The sequence below is a fragment of the Fukomys damarensis genome, unplaced genomic scaffold (assembly GCF_012274545.1).
Source record: "Fukomys damarensis isolate Sample0158 unplaced genomic scaffold, DMR_v1.0_HiC HiC_scaffold_35, whole genome shotgun sequence".
Classification (NCBI taxonomy): Eukaryota; Metazoa; Chordata; class Mammalia; order Rodentia; family Bathyergidae; genus Fukomys; species Fukomys damarensis.
Window position 1 is genome coordinate 36,484,848 of NW_022900947.1, and position 23,984 is coordinate 36,508,831.

General features: G+C 34.0%; 1 protein-coding gene across 8 annotated transcripts in view; it reads right to left on the minus strand.

Annotated features, from left to right (window-relative positions):
• LOC104873490 (cytochrome c oxidase subunit 7B, mitochondrial) overlaps positions 1 to 23,984 on the minus strand; it is a 128,481-nt gene that overhangs the window by 46,311 nt on the left and 58,186 nt on the right. For 4 of the 8 annotated variants that reach the window (XM_010640188.2, XM_010640189.2, XM_010640182.2 and 1 more), the window contains one exon: positions 2,474 to 2,529. The exons of the other annotated variants lie outside the window; for them this stretch is intronic. The gene's annotated coding sequence lies outside the window, so the exon portion shown is untranslated. The remainder of the gene's footprint in view (positions 1 to 2,473; positions 2,530 to 23,984) is intronic. 8 annotated transcript variants of the gene reach the window in all.

Consider the following 23,984-nt stretch of genomic DNA (forward strand, 5'->3'; position numbering starts at 1 on the left):
ATATAAAATAAGTTACATAATGGCCATTTGTAAGAAAGCCTGACAAATATCTACCAAAGAAAAGGAAAACAAACTTTGGTGAGCAATCAGTGGTTTTCATAACATTGTTAGCTGAATGTGAATTTGAGGTCAATTTGATAATTCCTCTTTACTCACATAAAAAATGTTTTATAAAAGGCTTATTTTCCAAATCTTGATTTGCCAATGGCTACCAAACTTGTTGCAGTTGAAAATTTTAGAGCAACATTTCCAATTTTCCTCTATTCACTGAAAAACTTGTTTTGTTTAAGATGATATAAACTTGTGCTCTACTATCTGGGTTATTTAATGAACACTACCGTGCAATCCTGGGTAATCCATAATATATCTCTTTAAGTATATCTTTCCTATATGTAATCATATTTTGAGTGCAAACTATAGATTAACATTGAACTGATTCTAATTAGGGCTCATGATGTAATTATAGTCATTACTCGGAAATGGATGTGATAGTTAACAATTCTATTTCTAAATAATTCTAATATATTCTCCCCCAGTTTTTGCACTCTATGTTGAATTTGTTTTCTATTTCCTATTCTATCTTGAAGTTGTTTACTCCATGCCTCTTCTCAATGCTAACCTTGAGATTTTAACTTTGGTAATTTCAGGATGCTCTATTAGTAAAAAAAAAAATCTCAGATTAGAAAGGAGAATTTATTCTGTCCTTACAGCTACAAAAATGCAGATTAAATTTTGTTCAAGTGATAAATTAAGAACTTAAAAAAAAACAGTATCGGTCTTACCTTCCTGTGCAGAATGGGGGAAATACATAATCCTTTTATTTTCTATTAATAAAATTGTCCTTGACAGTGTTATTAGAACTAAAGAGTTTTAAGATGTCATGACTGCAGAGAGTATTGCAATGCCCTGTATAAGCAACCTAAACCTCTAGAATATCTGCAATATAGATTAGCTGTTTTAACAGATATACTCTGTTTTCTTAGTAATCATATTAAAAATTACTTTTCTCTTTTGGAATAATACATAAATATTTGTAAGATTTGTAGGCCATGAAAAGAATCACTAAAAACTTTCGTTCTATCTCACATATGGACATGACGTGAGACTCATAATTTTTAGATCTTTTGTGTGGATAATACGTTTTAACAACAGGAGAAATGGAGCTGCTAAGGTCAAGTACCTTCATTCAGTTCAGTGAACAAAATACATCTAATAACTAAAGACTGAGTACAAAATGACATTACATCCTATAATTACAAGAGCCTGTAAAATGGCTATAACTTTGAATATATGGGAATGAAACAAATCGTAGTTTGCAATTCAATGCCCTTAATGGTACAGTCAAACCTTGACTCATACCTTTACGTCAAATCTCATGCATATTGAATTACATAATTTAGTACCTGCTGTCTCCAGTTCTTTGCTTAGGCTCTTCTCTCTGAGTAAAAGTCCTTTCCTTTTCAAAATTTCTCTTCTGCTGTGTTCGATATGGTCACTAAAATGTAACCACTTTTAAATCCCATACTTCCTCGAAACAATACTGAGGTAATTCTTTTCTTCTCTGAATTCTCACATTGCTTTATGAGAAATTCTTTAAAAGGATCAATTCTATATTATAATTTTAATTGTTATCCATTCCTATGATGTAATCATCTTGAAATCCTGGTTAACCCTTGAATTTTGTTAAACCTCTAAAAATTTGTATCAAAATATCTTACGCACAGTAGAAACTCAAGTACTGAAAATATTATTTAATTTTTAAGAAATTATTTAATTTTAAAGATTAGTCAGTTTTTTCATCGGGATGGCTTTTACAGACAAAAAGACAATCTACTCCAAATAATAAAGGGGTTATAAAATTTCACTGGATTCACTTGAAAAAGAATATTAAAGATCTCATCAATTTATTTTCTCTATTACCCAGGATGTGTATGGACCAGAACTAGACGTATATAAAAGACATCAAACTAGCCAGTAGTATCTGAGCTGTCATAATTTACTGGGATCTTATTTCATCGGTCTTATAGATTATGAAGTAAGCCTCAGAGAATTTGTTAAGGTGGGCTACATTCAAGGTTTTGTTTATTTCTTGAAACTTTATTTGGAGATTCTAGCAGTGGAGCACAGCTACTCTATACCCTTGACCAAGGACACACTCCTCCCTCTATCCAGGATGGTCACCCTCTTTGACCAAGAGCACAGCTTTGCAAGGGACGCACATGGAGTGGGGAGGGAGGAAGGGATCAGCTGAATCAACCCTGGTGATCAATGGGGTGATATATATCACTGCCAGATGGCCCTCACATCCAAGACTTTGCTATTTTCTGCCTTTTGGATTTAGTATACAAATGAAAAGTGATTTAATCTTAGCTCAGTGTTGTTAGGCAGCTATTTATGCTATGATGTGGGAAATTTAACAGAAAAAGAAAAAGTGATAGAGTTAAAACTGAGGGAAAGCAAGTGAATTTTAAACCTGAATTCCGCAGATTAAATGCTTACGGTTCCTTAATGTAGTCTATGTTATTTGAGCTGTGTATGGGGAGAAAATAAGAACAATTAGAAATGAAGAAACACTAAACATTTATTAATAGTCAGGTACTCTGCTAAGGGATTTACATAAATTACTTATGCCATTATAGCAATAATTCACCATGTAAGTAAAATCATTGTCCCCTTTCTATTGATGAATAAACTGAAGTATGAACACCTAAGTGTAGCTACAAGGTCAGTAACAAAGCTAGAGTTCACATGTTAGAACATTAATCTCTGAAATCTCATGACCTCTCCATTGTAATATTCTGAATAAACCGAATTTTTATCTAAATACTAATATTTTCCCTGTACTCTCTTTTCTAACATTTGTTTGACATTTTTAATTTAACAACATTAACTTATTATCTAACTATATACTCTAAGCATCCTGAATAATTATATAATTAAGGCATAATCTTACATCATACAGTAAATAAAACTTTCTCAAAGGCTTTCCCCTCTAGAGGAAACATGAGAAAGTTAAAGCAAATATAGCCTCAAGAGGCTAAGTCTGGCAGCAGTGTTGGCTCAACAAAATTTAAGGGAAGCCAAGAAATGCAGATAAAGCCTCAAACTGGGGCAGCTGAAAGAAGGCCAGATTCTTTAATCATCACATTAGATTAGAAACTTGCTACAGAGAAGAGTTAGTGGGTCACCCTACACCTCAAATGTATTTTCCTCATTTTAGAACTTGCTTTGTATATAAAATGTTTGAATAAATCTTTGAAACTATACATTTCTCAGTCGAACATAGCAAAGAGGGCTGAGGATTTAGCTCAGGGACATCATGCCTGCCTGGAAAGCACAAGGTCCCAATACTTGGTACCAAAAAAAGAAAAAAAAAGTAGATCATAGCAAAGAAACTTACTAGAAATTTCAATTTTAGATACACTCAACATTGCAAAAGAGATTTCTTTCCAAAGTCAACCTAGAGCCTTCCAGTGAATTTTAAAATGAAGGTTACAAAGGGAAAGTGTACAGACATCCATATCAAGATACACTGTTTGAAAACATCTAGAATAGCTGGATAAGAAAGCATAAATAAAGGGAAAAACTACATGTCAGTTCTCAATTATTCAATGTCTCTGTATGCATTCAGTGACCTTTATTAAATCTACTCTTATTAATCTTCTATACATGCAGTAGAAGGTAGAGAGGGTCAGCTTATAAATGTCTTTTCTCAGTAGTCCACTGAGTATTGCAGTGAACTTTGTAAAGAATACATGAGCATAGCAGCTATCTTAAACCTCAAGCATCTTTCAAGGTAGTGAAAAAATGAAGTACACAAAAATGTGTTCATGACTGTTGTGGGGTACGGCACACATATGGGTAATCATCTGTAGGAAATGGATCACAGATGGATGGCATATCAGTCTTGTGCTCCACAAACAGAGGTAACCACTTCAAACATCCCAAAGTTTCAGACATCACATACTTAGTTTTAATAACTCATCTGGCTCTCTTTCTGTCCTAATAGTGTAAATTTCAAAAAAATTAAGGAGACATTCATTCTACCTATTACTGTATATTTGATGCCTCAGATATTATTAAGTGTTCAAAACTATTCTAGGATGCATGAATGAATGAATAAAATGTATTCAGTCATTTTGACATATAAAAATAGATACAAGAAAAGATAATTCAACAAAAAGGCTCTGAAAACTTCAACTCCCTCAGAGCTGATCCACAGGGTATTGAAGGGAAGGAAATCAAGAGCCACACACCTCAATTATTTGAAACGATATCAGAGAAGATAACAAAACAGATGCATAAAGAATGTGGCCAGAATACAAAAGATAAAAGTAAACATATTGGGCTAAATAAAGCAATAAGCAAGTGTAATGAAGATTCTACTAAAAAGCCAGCAGAGCTAAACAAAACAAGTCAAATTATGAATAACCAACATAGAAAACAATTACAGCCCATAAAAAGGCTCCAAATAGAAATTTACTGCGTATCAAAAATTCTACTGAAAAGATGAGCAGCAGAGTGACCAAGGTGCAAAAGTGTCAGAACTAAAAGACAAGGCTGCTTTCAGTGAACTGAGGGATATGTTAAAAACAATAAGAGAAGATGAAATCAAACAACTCCTAGGTGATGCAAGAAAAAAAGGACTAAGATTAAGTGGAAATAGTAAAAAATCGGAAGACAGCACAAATGGCATAAAAAATCTTTACTGAAGGAGTAGCAGAAAACTTTCCAAATAATGGATAAGAAAGGAATATAGAGATAAGTGAGCCTTATAAAGCCTCAAACAGCCAGGCATAAAAGCTCTTCAGGACACATCATAGTCAAAATCCTCAAAGTCCTACACAAGAACAGCATCTTAAAAGCAGTTAGAGGAAAGCAATATTTCACCTATTAAGGTAACACCATTACATACAGCTGACTTCTCAAAATAAATCCTCAAGGCCAGGAGAGCCTAGAGTGAAGTGTCTACAGCACTAAAAGAATTTCCAACTCTGGGATATCCTGCAAAACTATCTTTCAAACCTTATGGATAAATGAGGTATTTTCATGATAAAAATTCAACTGAAGAAAAGTATAACCACCAAATCAGTCCTCCTAAAAGTTCTGAAGGGTATCGTAAAAAGGGACAATGAAGCTTACAACAAAAGGCCTAATCAAATGAATACATCCCGTAGGCTGACAAGTTAGGTAAGAGGAAAAATAAGAAATCAGCAAGAGGAAAATAAGGCAAAAGCAGAGTTAAGTCAATATCTATCAATACTAACTCTGTGAATGGACTCAATCCCCAACTCAAAAGATGTAGACTAGCAGAATGAATCTTGAAACAAAATCTAGTGCTAAGTAGTATGCAGTATGTAACAAAAATATTTAACCCCCCAAAAAACAGAAAGACTAAAAATGAAACAACGAAAAACTATATTCCATGGAGGAACTTGAATATGAGCAGGTACACCTGTATTATATTCAGACAAAGTGGATGTGAAGTTAATACTGTTGAAAAGAGGCAAAGAAGTTCAGTACATATTGGTTAAGAAAATAAGCTAATAGGAACAGATAATAATTACTAACTTATATGCACTGAACAATGATGCACACAACTGCATATACAAGTATTATTGAACATAAAAGACCATATAAACATAAACACAATCATAGTGGGGTAACTCACTGCCACACTATTGCAAAAAAAACAGGTGAACTAGACCAAAACAAAGAAGAAAAGAAATATTAGAGTTGAACAAAACCATGGAAAAAATGAACTTAGCAGATATCTATATAACGTTCCACCCAACAAGAGAATACACATTCTTCTCAGCAGCATTTAGAATTTTCAGTAAAATAGAATGCATACTACACAAAAACCAAGCTTAAGTAAATGTGAAAGAACTGAAGTTTTACCACTGTTGTTATCAAATCATAGCACAATAAAACTCGAAATCAGTGACAAAACATGCAGATTATGCAAAGGTATGGCAAGTAAGCAATATACTCTTAAGGAAACAATGGGCTAGAGAAGAAATCAATGAATAAACAATTTTAAAACTAAACAATAATGTCAATAAAATACACCAGAAATGGGCCAGTGATTTAGCTCAGTGGTTTCGCTGCCTGCCTTGCAAGCGCAAGGACCTGAGTTCAAACCCCGGTACCAAAAAAAAAAAAAAAAAATTATGGGACATAGTGAAAGCAGTACTGAGAGGGAAACTTATACCTGTGAATGCCCACATCATAAAAATAGATTGAGTCCTATAAATAACCTAATGCACTTCAAGGCGCTAGAAAGGCAAGAATAATCCAAACCAAAGCTAATAAGTGAAGGAAATTATAAAGATCAGAGCAGAAAGCAATGAAGTTAAATGCCCCCCTGAAAAATATACTCATTGAATCAAAGAGTTGGTTCTTCGAAAGAATGAATAAAATAGACAAACATTTACCAATCTACCCAAAAAAGACAAAAAGGAGAGAAAAGACCCAACAGACAATGCCAAAATAAAGTTTATAAACAATTACCTCACAATCATAAACGCCAATATATTGGAGAAGTCAGAAGAAATGGATAGGCTCCTAGATACATATGAATTGCCAAAATTCAAACAATAAGATTTAAAAACTCTAAATAATTCAATAACAAGCAATTAAACTGAAGCAGTAATTTTTTGAAAGGACCAAGTAAGAAAAGCACAAGTCTGGATAACTTTACTGCAGAATTCCACGAAAATTTCAGGGAAGATCAAACACCAATATCCCTCAAGCTCTTTATTAAAACTGATCCAGGAAGAGTACTCCCAAACTTCCACTTGGCCAAGCTATTACCCTTCTAGGTATTGTCCCAAAAGATTCAAAAATATCATATTGCAGTAATATATGTACATCATGTTAGAAGCACGATTCACAGTAGCTAAATCTTGGAAGCAGTCTATGCGCCCTTCAAGAGATGAACTCATAATGAAAACGTGGTATTTACACACAGCAGAGTATGACTCTGCCATAAAGATAAACTTTAGTCATTTAGAGGGAAGTGGATGCACCTTGAAAGCATATCATTAAGTAAAATAAAAGAGGCAATCTTAAATAGCATTGTTTCCTTTACATGAGAAACCCACAGTAAAAATAAAAATAAAAAATGAAGAAATTAAGATGGGTTATACAATGCACCAAATGCACACAAGGAATGTAAATATTATATAAAAATACATGTTTTAAAAAAAGAATTAGTCAAAGCCTCACATTCTTATTTTAACAATATCTTTTAGTAGATTTTGTCTACAAAAGTTAGATCTACTGTCTCGCGCTTGCTTTCTTAAAAAACAATTCTGAGTTTTGCATCTGTTAATTTTTAGCTGAAATTTTTCTGCCCTGGATTCACCTCAAATCTACACTGTCAATTACTTTTAGCAAGGTGCCATGGAAATTCATTAGAAAATCCTGAGGTAAAAGCCATGAAAAGTGCAATGATAGATGCACCAAAGAGAATTCTATTGCTTGCATCAAAGAAAGTATCCTTAGACAGCATAAGCAATTCCTTCTGACTTAAATTACTTTTTCAGAAAAAAACACGAACTATATTTGGCAGCAACATTCTTTGAAGTTTTTAGTGAATTTTCAACTAACCTTAATATAGTTCACTCTGTGTTATAGTCTATGCTTGAGCTGACATAAACAGTATAGAACACAATAAGTAGAGAGAGCTTGATATGACGTGGCAGCATGGTATATAAGAATTACAACAGATTTAGAATACAGTGAAAACTATCACTTCCTTTTTTATTTTATTTTATTTATTGATTTTTCTTTCTTTGCTTCTTTTTTTTTTTTTTTTTTTTTTTTTGGTACTGGAGATTGAACTCAGGACCTTGTGCTTGCACAGGAAGACACAGTGCCACTGAGCTAAATTCCCAGCCCTTAACTTCTTTTTTAAAATTAAGCAGATGATTTGATCTCTTTGAGAATCATGTTCCCTAATCTTCAATATGAGGGTAACACCTATAATACATTTATATGGAGAATAAAATAGGAAAAAGTCTGTGAACAGTACAGACTTTTGAAGTATAATTCAAATCTATTAAATCAATAATGTTATCACTTTTTCATCAATTTAAAGCAGGGTTATAGTGGAATATTAAGGACTCTGCTGATTAGCTACATTATAAACTAAGTCTAGAAAACTAAAATCACGTCTCTGATGAAATCGCTGTCAAGTGTTTAATAAATTTTAGGTATTCAATCAATTTCACTGCTTTTCATAAAGAATATAGGAGCTTTTGTCTCGAGGCTAACTCATAAATGTGAATTGGATTCCTTCCACAAAATCAACATGGCCCATGCCTGCAAAGTGACACCATACCATTGAAAGAACCCAGAACAGGAGTAAAATATAATGACTATGAGAAGACTTCAGGGAAATAAAAGATATAGAGGGAATGCAGGTGGAAAGAAATCTATGGGGTACAAAAGTAGAGTAGAAGTATCTACTTATGAATTTTTTTCTCCTTCAAATAATATGGATAAACATTTGTTCACCCATTGTGACAGCCAGAAAAATAGTGGGATTTTTATCAAATTGGCACAGGAAGAGAAAAATTAACCAGATTTTAAAAAATATATTCCACATTATACAAATTGAAATTCTATTAAAAGAATTACCTCCTCTTATCCAAGCATTAAAAATGTCTAGATGTATTCATGAGTGTATTCAAAGAATAGACACAGGACTGGGGATTTAGCTCAGTGGTTCTACCACCTGCCTCATAAGAGCAAGGTCCCAGGTTTGGTCCTCAGTACTCCCCACATAAATAAATAAATAAATAAATAAACAAATAAATAAGCAAACAAATAAGTGATACTCTCCAACTTATTTCATACAACTTAGTGAAACCCAGATTCTAAATCCAAACAAGGAAAATGTTCATGAGAACATTATTAGATAGCTAAATATACTAATACAATAAAAGTAACAGTTCAGAGATGAAAAGAGCCTGAAAGAGCTTTATGCCTACCTTTAGATAACAAAAAGTAGATTAACAGGAGACTAACAATTTCCTTAAACCCAAAAGAGAACCAAGGTCTCAACAGAAAAAACTAAATCTGGAGAGAGGTGCCTCCATAGCAAAACTTCCTAACTTGATATATATAACACCACATGCTATATAAATAAGATGGTAAGTGTCTACTGGAAATATTTAACAATTCTCTGAAGGTTAATTATGGGACAGCATTAAGATATGAAGCTTTAGAGTGCCCTGTAAGGCACAGGTGTGTTCCATCCTTTGTAGTTTTTGATCTAAGAAACCTATCAGCTGCTAACAGAGAAATCAAGAATAATTCTAGAAAATATTCTTCCAAAGTGCTGGGTGGGTAGAACAGTACCCACTTCCAAAATTCTAACCAGATATATCAGCTCTATTTCTCCTATAGAACAGAGGCCTTGATCTGCAGAGGAATGCTAAAAACAAAAATAAAGAAAAAATAACGATAAACCATAGCCTAAGTGAGCATGCAGAAACACTAAAGGAAAGGAACAACAACCAACAGTAGATTCCATCTAAAACTCATACCATGTACTTTCTGTGGTATAAATCTACATTTAAAGAGGAAGAGGAATAAAACTAGTCTCAAACACTTGTTGAAATGCCACTGCACAAAATCTGAGAAGTTACCCCAAAAAAGATGTGGCTTCAACTGGACCTGGCAAGTAGTTTTGTGATTCTCATCCAAACAACAACAAAATCAAGATGTATCAATGTGAGGCATAAACCAATATTTTATGCAGAATAGGAATGAACAATAAGAAAGGTATCCAGCAAGAGGAGAATCACTACGATGAAGAGGTTTCGACTTGCCTCCGTATAAAAGGAGGCCAGCTTTTTATTCATAGCCAAAATGGGTTAAGATCCAATAGATTATCTCAATTATCTGTTTTGGTTTTGGAACTCCAGAGGTATCTTTATGGATTAAGAAGTTGTTTCATTCCCATGCCATAACTGCTTAGTAGAAGTGATATCATAATGAGGTAGCTTGCAAGACTGCTTTTCTTGGACCCTGAAGTGATTAGATCAATTGCTGAACATTTCTAGGTATTGCTGGGGGGAGGGGTGTCTCAAATTAGACATTATTAAAAGCTAGTATTTAGTGTCCCTACAAACCCTGGAGATTATTTTATCTTGTTATGTTCAGTACTGAAAAGGGATTAAGATAGAATAGAAAATTAAAGGCAACTTTCTAATACACACATTCCTTATGTGATGAACATGCCTATGTGGAGTGCTAAGCAGAAATCTGACCTCAAGTTTTAAGGTAATAAAGAAGGCAAAAACAGAATATCCTTGTGTCATTACAACCTATCTTTATTTCCTCAGCTCTACCTCAGAAAGAAAAAAGCTAGGACAGGCAAAGAAGAACAGGGCTCTGTCTATGAAGTAGGGCAAGAATAGGTGCTTGTCCCTTGGAATATGTCTACAAAAATGGAGAAGAAAAATTAGAAGTGCTGCACCACAGGAGAACTAGGTTATTAATGCTGGCCTAAGATGAGGATTATCAAAAAGCCTAACAACTCCTTTAACCCTCACCATCATACTAATAAGAAAAACAGCACTGGAATACAGCATGACTTAACTAGATTAACACATTCTACACCATAAGTCTAACAAAGAAAAAAGTATGCTCATCTCTAGACATTAAAAAACAATCAGTTTGTGTAGCTCTTTTTAGTATGTCAGTTTTTCAACAACAAAATCACAGGGATATAAAAAGGCAAAATAATAAATCTACAAAACAAAATAATCATCAAGACAATTCAGATATGATACAGATGATGAAATTATCAAAGGACACTTAAACAATTATAATTTATGTTAAAGGCTATAATAAAAACCAAAAAATGCTGCACCAGATACATATTATGTAGATATATGGAAATAGGAATACACCAGAAATACGAAGAAGAATAAAACCTTCAACAAGTTTATCATTATAATTTACAAAGCAAAATAATTAATGAGAATGATGATAGGTCAATAGAAAATACATTAACTGAAAAACAATGAGAAAAAATAATACAAAACCAGAAGAAAGCATATATAAGCTGTGAGATGTCAGACAAACTAATATTTATGGAACTGCAATCTTTGAATAAGGGGAATGAAGTAGAAAAATGTTTTTTAAAATGCTTGAGGATTCCTAAATTAGTGAGTTACCAAATCAAACTTTCAAAAACATTAAAGGACACCAAGAGATATAGGAAAAAAATATGGCACCCCTGAAAACCACTGAAGACAAAAGAAAGCCATGAAGTCAGCCAAATTAAACACATTTACCAAAAAAGAATTATGGCTGAGATTAACATTTGTCATCAGAAACCAGACAAGCCAGAGGATAATGAAACAATTATCTTTAAAGCATTAAAAGAAAACAAAACAAATGAGAACTCTCAATCAAGTGTTCTACCCTCAACAGTAAAAATCACTCAAACACAAAGGAAGGAAGGGAAAAGATTTTCTAACCTAACAAAAATGAGACTAGCAGATATCTATAAGAAATGTGAGAGTTTTTAAAATATAATATGATACAGTCAGAAATGTAGATTGATACAAAGACAAAAAATATTACAAATTGAATAAAATAACCTGTAAAATTCATCATGTTTATTTTAAATGTTTAATCAATGAAAATAATGACATGATTATAATAAAAATGGGGTGAGGGAGGAACTGTTATAAAGCCCTCTACACTACATGTGAAGTAGCATACTGTCTCATTTCGAGACATATACATACATAGTGTTAATACAAGTAGGACCACTAAAAATTAAAAAGGAAGGTAAAGGCAGAAACAGGTAAGTGGGGGAAAAAAGAAGTGAGAAAAATTAACAAAGTCTAACAACAATAAAAATAGCAAAATGGAAATTTTAATCCAGCTAAATCAAAAGAAATCACCCAAAAGACAAATGATCTAAATACAGAAGTCAAATATATGTCACCTGCAAGAAACTCACTTTAAATATAAATTCCTATGTAGACTAAAATTGAAAGGATGGAGAAATGTAGGCAATGAAAACAAGAATATAGGCAAAATTTAATAAAAATATGGTCTCAGACAAAGTAGTCCTAAAACAAGAAAGATTAGCTGGTAAGAGTGTATAATTATACAGAAGTCAATTCCCCAATTAGATGAAATAATTGTGAATGTACATGAATTTGATACAGTAATTTCAAAACGAGTTAAAGACTGATCAATACGAAAGAAGAAATTGCAAAATCTACAATTACTTTTGGAAACATAAACATTCTTCTCTTGCAAAATGACAAAAGCAGGAAATCCTTAAGGATACACATAACTTGAACATCACTATGAACTACCATGATGCAATCGATATTTATAAAATAAACTATTCAACAACAGCAGAACATATATTTTTCATAAGTGTATATGAAGCATTAAAATATATAGCACAGGGCCAGGGATTTAGCTCACTGATTCTGCCCGACTTGCAAGAACAAGGTCCCAAGTTCAATCTTGGGTACCAAATAAGAAAAATTTGTAAAATATAGAGTATATTTGGGGCCATATATTATATTGTAAGAAATTTTTTAAAATAGAAAAAATTAGGCTGGGGATTTAGCTCAGTGGTACCACCACCTGCCTTGCAAGTGCAAGGACCCGAGTTTGATCAAGTACCAAAAAAAAAAAAGAAAGAAAAAAGTAGGATATTTCCAGGTCATACATAAAGTAACTTATAAAGCAATAACAAAAAGAATGGAAAAGTTTCCAGCTTTTAGAAGTTAAACAACACATTTACAAATGCTTAATCAAAAAAAATTCTAAAAGAAAAACTTCTAAATGAAGAACTCAGATGTAATAAAATATAAAAATTTAGGGGAATGAAGACAAGGCAGAGATTAAAAGGAAATGTATAGCAAAATGAATAATGAAAATTAAGATATAAATTCAATAACTATAAAAACTAAAGAAAGGGGAGCATTTATATACAAAGCTAGTGGAAGAAAATGTAAAGATTAGAAAAGAAATTGATACATTTATTACATAAAATCGAGAAAAATCTGACCAAACAGGCTCATTTAAAAAAAATCAATAAAGTTGAGAAATCTGTAAGAATACTAGCAAATGGGTGGGTGGGGGACAAAGTAACAATATAAGGAATAAAAGGAGATATCACTCATCAGCTTCACAGCCACCCAAAAGACAGAACAAAAATACTAAAACACTCTACAACTTAGAGTGGAAATTTAACAATTTAGACATAACTGACCAATTTCTTAACAAACACAAACTACCAAAACTCACTAAAGAAAAAATAGATAACTTGAGTAATCTTTCATCTATTAAAAAATGTAAAAGTATTGGAAAAGTCTTTCCAAAAAAAAAATCCCCTCAGTACCAGAAAGATTCACTGTGAATTTTAACAAATATTTAAAGAAAAAAATTGTAATTATAGACAATGTTTGACAAAATATGAAAACACTTTTCTACTCATTCTATTGAATCAGCATTATCCTAATTCCAAAACAAGACAAAAACATGTCAAGAAAACAAAATTATTTATCAACATTCCTCATAAAAATAGATGTAAAATGATTAATAACTTTAACATGTTCAAATTTAAAAACACATAAAATAGATAATATATCATAACTAATGGAGTTTATATTTTGATTAATATCTAAGTATTAATACAGCTCACCATGTTAAAAGACTATCTCAATCCATTTTCTAAAAAAGAATGCTATAGTAGGTAATTTATAAACAATAGAAGTTTACTTGGATCACAAATCTAGATGTGAAGTCAAGGTCAAGGGGTGTCATATGGTGATGCCATCTTATTACAATATGTCATAACATAGTGGAAACTAACGAATGACAAAATAGCACACCAAAGACAGTAAAAGATGGGAGGAGAAATTTATCTTTTTATGGGACCACCAGTTCCCATGATAGCTATACTACTCCTGAGATAATGGCCTTTGCTCTAATCACTTCTTAAAGATCACACCTCTCAACACTTCTGCATGTTACAAAGTTTTTAACACACAGGCTTTGGGAGCTATATTCAAACCACAACACAAGCTAAGTGAGAAAAAATATTCTGAGCTCAGTGGATATCAAAATGGCATTTGTCAAATTTAGGCCATAGATTTTTTTTTTTCAGCAAACTATGAATGGAAGGAAATTTTCTTAACATTTTATTACTGACACTGGAGGTTAGGATGTGGCAAAACTGGCTGGAAAACTAGGTGTGATCTGTTAATTACAAGATCCTGGAACACATGTGCAGAACAGTTCTAATGGATGTGAAAAATCAAATAAGCTATAATGCAATAATAGTGGGAGACCGCAGTCACAAACAGATACAACTAGACAGATAATAAACAACAAAATATGAGAACTCTATCAAACTCCTGAACAAATGAACTTAACAGATGTTTACAGTGTTCGACCCCACAAAATCAGAATACATATTCTTTTCAGCTGCAAATGGACCATTCTCCAAAATAGAACACATACTTGCTCATAGAACATGTTCAAGTAAGTGCAAAGGAACTGAAACTATCTCCTGTATAACACCGTAGTGTGGTGAAATTGGAGATCAGTAGCAAAAGAAACCATAAGAATTTCATAAAAACATGGAAATTGATCAACACACTTCTGAATAACCAATGGGTCAGAGAGGAAATTAAAGAAATCGGTTTCTAAGGGGCTGGGGATTTAGCTCAGCGGTTCAATGGAATGCCTTGCAAGCGCAAGGACCCAAGTTCAATCCCCAGTACCAAAACAAACAAACAAAAAAATTGGTTTCTATAATGAAATGAAAATGTCAACACAATATACCTGCATTGATGGAACACAATGATAACAGTTTTAGGAGGGAAATTCATAGCAGTGAGTACTCATTATAGGAAAGCAGAGTGAGCTCAAATAAACAACCTGATGCTGAACCTCAAACTTCTAGAAAAAGAAGAGCAGGACAAACCCAAATTTCATACAAGGGAGGAAATAATATAGATCAGAGCAGAAATCAGTTCAATGGAAACTAAGAGAATGATACCAAAAAAAAAAAATCAATGAATCAAAAAGTTGCTTCTTTCAAAGAATACACAAAATTTAAAAACCCTTAGCCAATCTTATCAAAAAAGAGAGAAAAGACACAAATCCATGCAATCAGGATTGAAAAGGATGAAATTACAATGGGCCCAACACCTGTTTCGACAAGCTATACACAGAAGAAGTAGACAGATTACTAGAAAGGTATGAATTACCAAAGTTGAACGAGGAAGACATAAAAATTCTAAACAACCCAATATCAATCAATGATATGGAAAATGTAATTGAAAACTTACCAGCTAAGAAAAGCCTAGGCCCTGATACCTTCACTGATGAATTCTACAAAACATTTAGAAAGGAACTACTGCCAGTACTGTTTAAACTCTTCAATGAAACTGAAAGGGAAGCAATACTCCCAAATTCATTCCTGAAAGCAAGCATCATCCTGATCCCCAAAGCAGAGAAAGACCCAACCGAAAAAGAGAATTATAGGCCAATCTCACTAATTAACACAGATGCAAAAATCCTTAATAAGGTACTGGCAAATAGAATGCAGAAGGTCATATACCCTGATCAAGGGGGATTCATCCCAGGGATGCAGAGATCGTTCAGCATATGCAAATCAATAAACATAACGTTCTATATTAATAGAGACAAAGACAAAAACGTATCTCAATAGATGCAGAAGCATGTGACAAAATCCAACACACACAGTAAAAACCCTACAAAAAATTGGAATAGAGTCTCTAACTCAACCGAATAAAAGTTATTGATAAAAAAACCAACAGCCAGTATCATACTAAATGGTCAAAAACTGACATGCTTCACACTGAATCATAAACAAGACAAGGATGCCCATTATCTTGTTCAGTATAATTTTGGAAGTATTAGACACAGCAATTAGGCAAGAGAAAGAAATAAAATGAATAAAGATAGGAAATGAAGAAGTCAAACTGTCATTATTTGCAGACGACATGATACTCTATGTAGAAGGCTCCAAGAACTCCATCAAATGTCTTATAGATTAATAACTAAATACAGTAAAGTAGCTGGATACAAGGTTAACACACAAAAATCAATAGCTTTCCTCTACAGGAAAACAGACTCATGGAAAGAGGAACTAGAGAAACAACTCCTTCACAACAGCATCCAAGAAAAAGGAAATACTTAAGAATCAACCTAGTGAAAAACATCAAAGACCTCTACTCTGAAAACCATAGCACTCTGAAAAAAGAGATCAAAGGGGATATGAAAAATTGGAAAGACATCCCTTACTGCTCGGGAGGAAGAACCAATACAGTGAAAATGGTTGTACTTCCAAAACTGCTATATAGATTCAATGCAATCCCAATTAAATTTCCAGCAGCATACTTCACAGACCTTGAGAAAACAATCCAAAAATTCATTTGGAGTAAGAAGAGACCTAGAATAGCAAAAGCAACTCTAGGCAACAAGACAAGGTAGCGGGTATCATATACCCAACTTAAAGCATATTACAAACTACTGTATTTAAGAGAGTATGGTATTGGCAAACAAGCAGACCTGAGGTTCAGTGGAACCCACTAGAATATGTAGAAACAACTTCAGACACACTCAGCCACTTCATCTTCAACAAAAAAAACGAGACATTACCATTGGAGGAAAGATAGCTTCTTTAATAAACGGTGCTGGAGAGCCGGGGATTTAGCTCAGAGGTTCGGTGGCCTGCCTTGCAAGCACAAGGACCCAACTTCAATCCCCGGTACCAAAAAAAAAAAAACAGCAGAAAAAAAAAAAAAAAAAAAAAAAAAAAAAAAAAAATGGTGCTGGAAAAATTGGGTTTCAACAATCCAAAGATTAAAACTAGATCTGTATCTCTCACCATGCACTAAATTAAAATTGAAATGGATTAAAGATCTAAATATTAAAATAGAAACACTCAGCAGACTGGAAGAGAGGTTAGGTAGAACTCTTAAAGACAATGGCATAGTAAAAGATTTCATGAACAAAATCCCAGTTGCACATGAACTAGCAGAAAGAAACGACAAATGGGATCTCATTAAAAAGCTTACACACAGCAAGAGAAACCCCTAAGAGGATGAAGAGACAACCCACAATGTGGGAAAAAAAAATTACCAGCTATTCCACAAAAATCTACTATCTAGAATATATAAAGAAGTTTAAAAAATCAGATCTCCTAAGTTTAAAGATCCAGTCCAAAAATGGGCACCTGAAATGAACAGACATTTATAAGACAAAGAAGTGAAAATAGCAAATAAACATATGAAAAACTGTTCAACATCACTGCTCATCCTAGAGATACAAATGAAAACAATGCTGAGGTTTCACCTCACCCAGAAAAAAATGGCTGCTATCATGAAATCAACTGATAACAAATGCTAGCAAGGCTGTGGGGAAAAAGGAACCCCTCTCTACTGCTGGTGGGAGTGCAGACTGGTACAACCACTGTGAAAATCAGTATAGAGATACCTCAAAGAACTAGGATTAAAGGTCCCATTTGACCCAGATACTCCCCTGTAAAGTATCTTCCCAAATGAATTTTAAAAAATCATACCACAGCAATGTATGTGCACCTATGTTCATAGCAGCAATTTGTCATAGCTCAAACTTGGAAACAGCCCAGTTGCCCATCACCTGGAGTCTGGATAAAGAAAATGTTGTTGTTGTTTTTATAAAATGGAGTACTAATCAGTCACAAAGAATGAGAAATTATAGTCATTTATAGTTAAATGGATGGACACTGAAGCAATATTCTTAAGTGAAACAAACAGAAAATACTGAATAGTTTCTCTGGTATAAGAAACTGTAGGTGTAAATATGGATCAAAATTATAATAGATAATGTGAAACAGGAAGAAAAGGTACAAAGGGGAAGTGGAAGTGGGAGGGGTAGGGGAAAGGAAAAAGGGGAATGGCATTAGCATGAGAAAATGAAGAAACAGAAGCAAAGTCTTTGTAAATAGGATTGGAGGGGTGGAAGAAATGGCAGGGGAATGGGGAAAAATAAGAATCAAGATATATTACATAGGGCCGGGATTTGACTCAGTGGTTCCTTCACCTGCCTTGCAAGCGCAAGGGCCCAGGTACCATTAAAAATGTGTGTGTGTGTGTGTGTGTGTGTGTGTGTGTGTGTGTGTAAAAGTACAAATCTCCAATGATGAGTGTCATTACATTGTATACCTAAAATATACCAATAAAATTAATTTTTCAAAACTGTCTTCTGTCATCACTATTATTCCTTGTTAAACTGGAAGCCCTGGTCAGTGCAATGGCTAGATGCTCTCCTCTACGGACTATATAAGCCAAATAAACCCCTTCCTCTAATTTTGGATTTTGGGTATTTTATCTCAGCAGTGAGAAAAAAGTAACTAACACACTCATGGATTTTGGTTAGCAATCCTAAACTGGATTTACATAAACAACATATAAAAAAATATACTGATAATAAAGGGAGGTAAATATGCCACCTAGAGAAAAAATTAAAATTAAGAAAGGAAATAAGGATAAAATGATTCTTGCTTAGAGTTAAAGGTACTGTTAAAAACTCGTGCATTTTAAGGTATCTAAACAATAAACATATATCTCTATGCTGTATCAGATGTTAAAAAACATATGTATTTCCTATTTCCGTTCACTGAGAAACCTAAGAGTAACATTCCAGCAGCATTGATCCAGTTAGCAATCAGATTTTATTTATAAATAGCATTATCCATCAAAAGGAATAAAGACTCTCCAGAAACACAGATGACAGATAGTAGGATAGCGGCAAAGAGAATAAGAGTTCAAAGTAAAATAAAAATTGACAGAAATTAAAATAGAAATAGCAATGATAATTTGTTTTGGAACATTCAACATTTCTTTCTTATTAAATGTTAGACCAAGTAAATGGAAAATCAATAAGGATATGAATGATTTGAACAACTCAATCAACTTGCAGCAATTCACATTTATAGAACACTCAATCTTTCAACAAAAAATGCTGGACCATAAAATTAGATATAATAAATTTAAATGACACATTTCATGAAGACTACACTCAAAGGCCAAAACACATTCTAAGAACTGTAACAGAAATATATAAAAATCAGTGACACACTACTAGGTTAAAAATGCACAAGCTCAAGGACAGAATATAAAAAACAAAAATGGGATAAACCTAAAGCAATTGGTTGAGAAAATTTATGGTTTAAAAGTTATAGAATCAGCATATTGGGGATATAAATTACCAGTAGAGAACCTCCTGAAGTGTTTTCAAGGTCTTGGTTTTGATTCCTAGCTCTGCCAAAACAAAATTTATAAAAAAAATGTGGCATAAATTTTTATGTTGAGATGTTAGAAGTTAATTGGGCCTAAACATAATTAGATGCTCAGATATAATACTGCTGAGGATAGAATAGAAATAAATAAAGGATGAGAAAAACACATGAAATCAAAATCTTTTAATTAATTTATTGATTAATAAATTTATTTATTTTGGTACCAGGGATTGAACTCAGAACCTTGCACTTGCGAGGCAGGCAGAGGAACCACTGAGCTAAGTCTCCAGCCCCTCAAAATCTTTATAGATTAAAACACCAATAAAATTGTCCAAATCAACTAGACGAATTGAGAAAAATATCTGACAGAAACTACTAAAAATAGAAATGAGGGATAGAGCTACAAAGCCCACAGATATTAAAAGAATAAATGAATATTACCAACTTTATAATAAAAGCTTTTAAAAGTGAAGGATAAATGAATCTTTACCCTCAATAAATTCAACAATTTAGATATAATAAAAATAATCTGTAAGAAATACAAATTTCCAAATTTATTCATAAAGAGTTGCTAAAACTAAATTACCTTGTAACTACTCAAGAAAATGCATCTATAACTAAAACTCTAACCACAAAGGATACTGTAGGACTAGATTGCATTACTGATAATTTCATTAAAATTTCAGAAATATTAATACTACAAAAATTATTTTAGAGACACTACAACACAACTCATGGAGTCCAGCATTATTCTGAAACCAAAATTAGAGTAAGATATTATTAGAAAAGAAAACTACATAAAAATCAGCATTAATGTATTTTTAAATGCATTAGTCAATTAAATTGTACAATATACAAATAGGAAATAAATTTTGTGTGATTAGATACTACTTCAGAATCAGGGGTTGTGTTTACATTTGAAAATCCATTAGCAAAGTATAAGAGCAGAAAAACAAAATTCATATCAACAGATGAAGCAACCTTTAGGTAGCAGACTGGGTAAGCACCAGAATCTGAGAGCAGATACTCCTTGACTTAATGATAGGATTACACACTCATGAAGCCACTGCAATTTTTTATGCTAACATTGGCATTTTATTATGTGCATTTATGTCAATCATCTCATGTTTTATTCATAACCATTTTAGGAGATATCATTTTAAGTCTATTTTATAAAAGAAAAAAATTAGGTACAGAGCAGTTCAGTAAGTTATTCAGTGTTACACAAATATAATAAGAGGATAAGAAAATCTCAATCTGACATGGATATCTGCTTATGATGTTTACTACTTATTGCTTACATGTGGATACATAAGGACAGATGCTGGCTCCACCCTTAAAGGCAGTCAGCCTCTGTCTTTCCCATGCTTATGTGGAATCACAAAACCCTGCCTCCTCCATCAGGCTTCCTTATGATATGAACGTTATAATAACCTCAGCTCAACTTCCAACAGAGCTGGAAAAAGCCTTGCTGTGACATACAGAATATCAAATATCCCATGAGTCCTACCTCACACATGCCTCATCCTATGTGGAGATCGTCTACAAAATAAGTTTCCATTTTGTTTCCTCCAACTCAACATATCAATGTTTCACCAGCAACAAAATACCACCCTAAACCATAACCTATTTGGATAGCACCCTGATATCTGAAAAATTATTTATTCCTGAGAGTTGGATAATCACAACAGCTGACTACCAAGCTATGCTGCACTGGTCTGTATATTGTCTTTAATCATACTATTATGAAAACCAAAACTTTGTGATGTATCGTGAAGCCAGGAAGTTTGATATCTCTAATAAGTAGCACAAAAGAGGGCAGGCCTTTGCTTAGTATCAAGCCCCACCACCACCCCTGCCATGTTTTGCCATAGGATGTTCTGTTCAAACAACTATTTGTACTGCACTATGTTCCTGCCTTATATATCAAAGTGTTTCGTTCAAGCAATGTAACTGTGCTGCAAAGCAATGTAACTATGCTGCATGATGTCTGTACCTATGGTTTCAAGAATTTTCTGTTAACTCCATCCATCTGCTTCAATGAACATGCTCATCTGGTAGGTGAGTCCAACCCCCTACCCCAAAGATAAGGTTTCTTCCATTGCTATCTGGGGCTGACTTTGGAGTTCTAACTCCTCTGAGTATGCTGGCGCAATGAACCCCTCCATCTGCCCAAGTGCTGCTCAACTTCTTCACCACCAGAGACCTTCAGATAGTTGTCACACTTGTCTGTAATGCTTGCTGTAATATAGAGCAGTTATGCTTGGCTGCAGTGCTGAGCTGTACTTTGCTATAACATCTCTAGCGTTTGTTGCTCTTTCTCAAGGTCAATTTTGCTATCCACCTTTTTTGACTCTACCTGAATTTTAAAACTGTTTTTAATATTACTGTAAAAATAACACCGAAATTTTAGTAAGAATTTAACTGGATCTGTAGATTCCTTTGAGAAGTATGGGCATTTAAACAGCATTACACCTTCTAATCCATGAACACAGGATGCCTTTGCATGTGTAACTGCTTTCATCATGTTTTGTTATTTTCAGTATATAAGTCTTTTCTTGGTATCGCACGTGGGAGGGCACACCACTGCTCCCCAGCCAACCAGGATCATAAATTCAGCACCAGGAATGAATCAGAGGAACAAAGTTTGAAACACTTTATTTGTAAGAGGGAAAAAAAAAAAAAGAAGACAGCAGAAAACGCAGAAATAAAGTGTTTGTAAATGGGGAGGGGAGGAGGGAGTGAAGGGAGGGTAGGGACAAGGGGAAAAAATGAGAACCAAGACCTGTCGTGTAAAGGTGCAAAATCCCAGTAATGAATGTAACTGTACTATATACCTAAAATGTACCGATAAACTCAATTTAAAAACAAAACAGAAGACAGAAAGCTGCCCTGTGAGAGCTAAGGAAAGGAGGCCCTGGACACAGATACTATGGACCTTTGTCTTCCTTTACCTTCCTTTTACTATGTTTCTGGGGACATGCCACCCCCCACCAGCAACTTGTCACCACCTGTCTACATCAGGTCCCATGCCCCAAGCCTCTAACCTGGATGCCACTGCTTAAATGTGCACCTTCCTAGGAGAGCTTTGATTTCTCTCTGCCCACTTGTCCTTGTCAAGGCCTTATCTCTGGGATTTGGGGGGATGGTGGTTTAGAGGAGTCTTACATAAAAGGTCAAGTTAGTGATGAAGGGAATGCCTGTGTATCTAGTGCAGTAATAAAGTGACCCTAGAGTGATAATACATATCTATATAGATGCATAAGTGTGTGTATTTTTATACACTAAATAGCATTTTCGTTAAAAGCAGCCATCCTTTGCCTCCTTTGGATTTTACTGGGGCAGGGCAGTTAACTTAGTTAAGGCTTTGTTCCTGGGGTTTTCATCAACTCTACCTACTGCTTACCTTCTTAACTGCTCCCTCCAGCAAAGTTTTAACTCTTTCTAGTTAGGGTTAGCCAGAAAGTCTAACAGGGACATTACTTTATTCTTTTTCTGCCTGTAGATCCCCTTTTCCCTACATTAGTTAAATTTATTCCCAGATTTCTTTTCTTTTTGGTAATATTATTACAGATAGATGAGCTAGGTAGAAATATTATATGCAGTCCAATAGGGCTAAGTCCTTGAGAGTCCAGGAAAAGGTGAAACATACCACAGAGGAAAGTTGGCTGAAAACTGGGCTCAAGATCAAGACAAGATGACCAGACCCACATACTTCTTCAAAGAACTGGGCTCAGTGAAGTACAGATGGACATCGACCACCCTGGGGGTGACCAGAGACCTCTGAACCCACTGCCTCCTAGGAGAACCCTTGTTCTTTCCATCCATGCTTACTACATGGCTTGCTTCCCAATTGGACCACCGTTACCTAAGTGACTACATTTTTAACCTTATTGGATGTTCATGGCTGTGGCCCACGTTGTACCTAAATGGGTTTTACCCTATAAAACGTCTCTGTAAAGTGGGGTCCTTCAGCTGCCCTCTCGGGACCCCTCCTGCCCCTAAGGAGCTTTGCTATCAATAAATATCTTCCTACTTTTAACCTCTCCATTGTTCCTAGGACTCATTCTTAGATTTCTAGAGAACAAGAACTCCGCATATAATACAGTTAACAGGTTGGGAGATAAAATATTTCATATTTTCCCATGACAATATGAAATTGTTTCCCTTTTTAGATATGTCATTGCTAATGTATATAAAGGCAACTGATTTTTGTATGCTGATTTTGTACCCTGCTAAATATGTCCATGCAAACATGGTCAATTGATTTTCCAAAGGATGCTAAACATGCATTGGGAGAGGGACAGTCTATTCATAATGGGTGCTGATAAAACTAGATTTCCATATTTTAAAAAATAAAATTGGATGCTTAACTCCACCACACACACCCCCCCACACACACAATCAATTCAAAATGGTTTAGAAACTTAACAGAGGACACAAAACTGTAAAACTTCCATAAAAGAATAGGGGCAAGAACAGACAATAAATAAAAATATGCAGGAATATATATAGTGAAAGAGCTTCTGCACAACAAAGTAAACAAGAGGATGAAAAAGAAACCCACTGGGGCTGGGGATTTAGCTCAGTGGCTTCACTGTCTGCCTCACAAGCCCAAGGACCCAAGTTCAATCCCCATACCAAAAAAAAAAAAAAAATGCATTTCACAGAA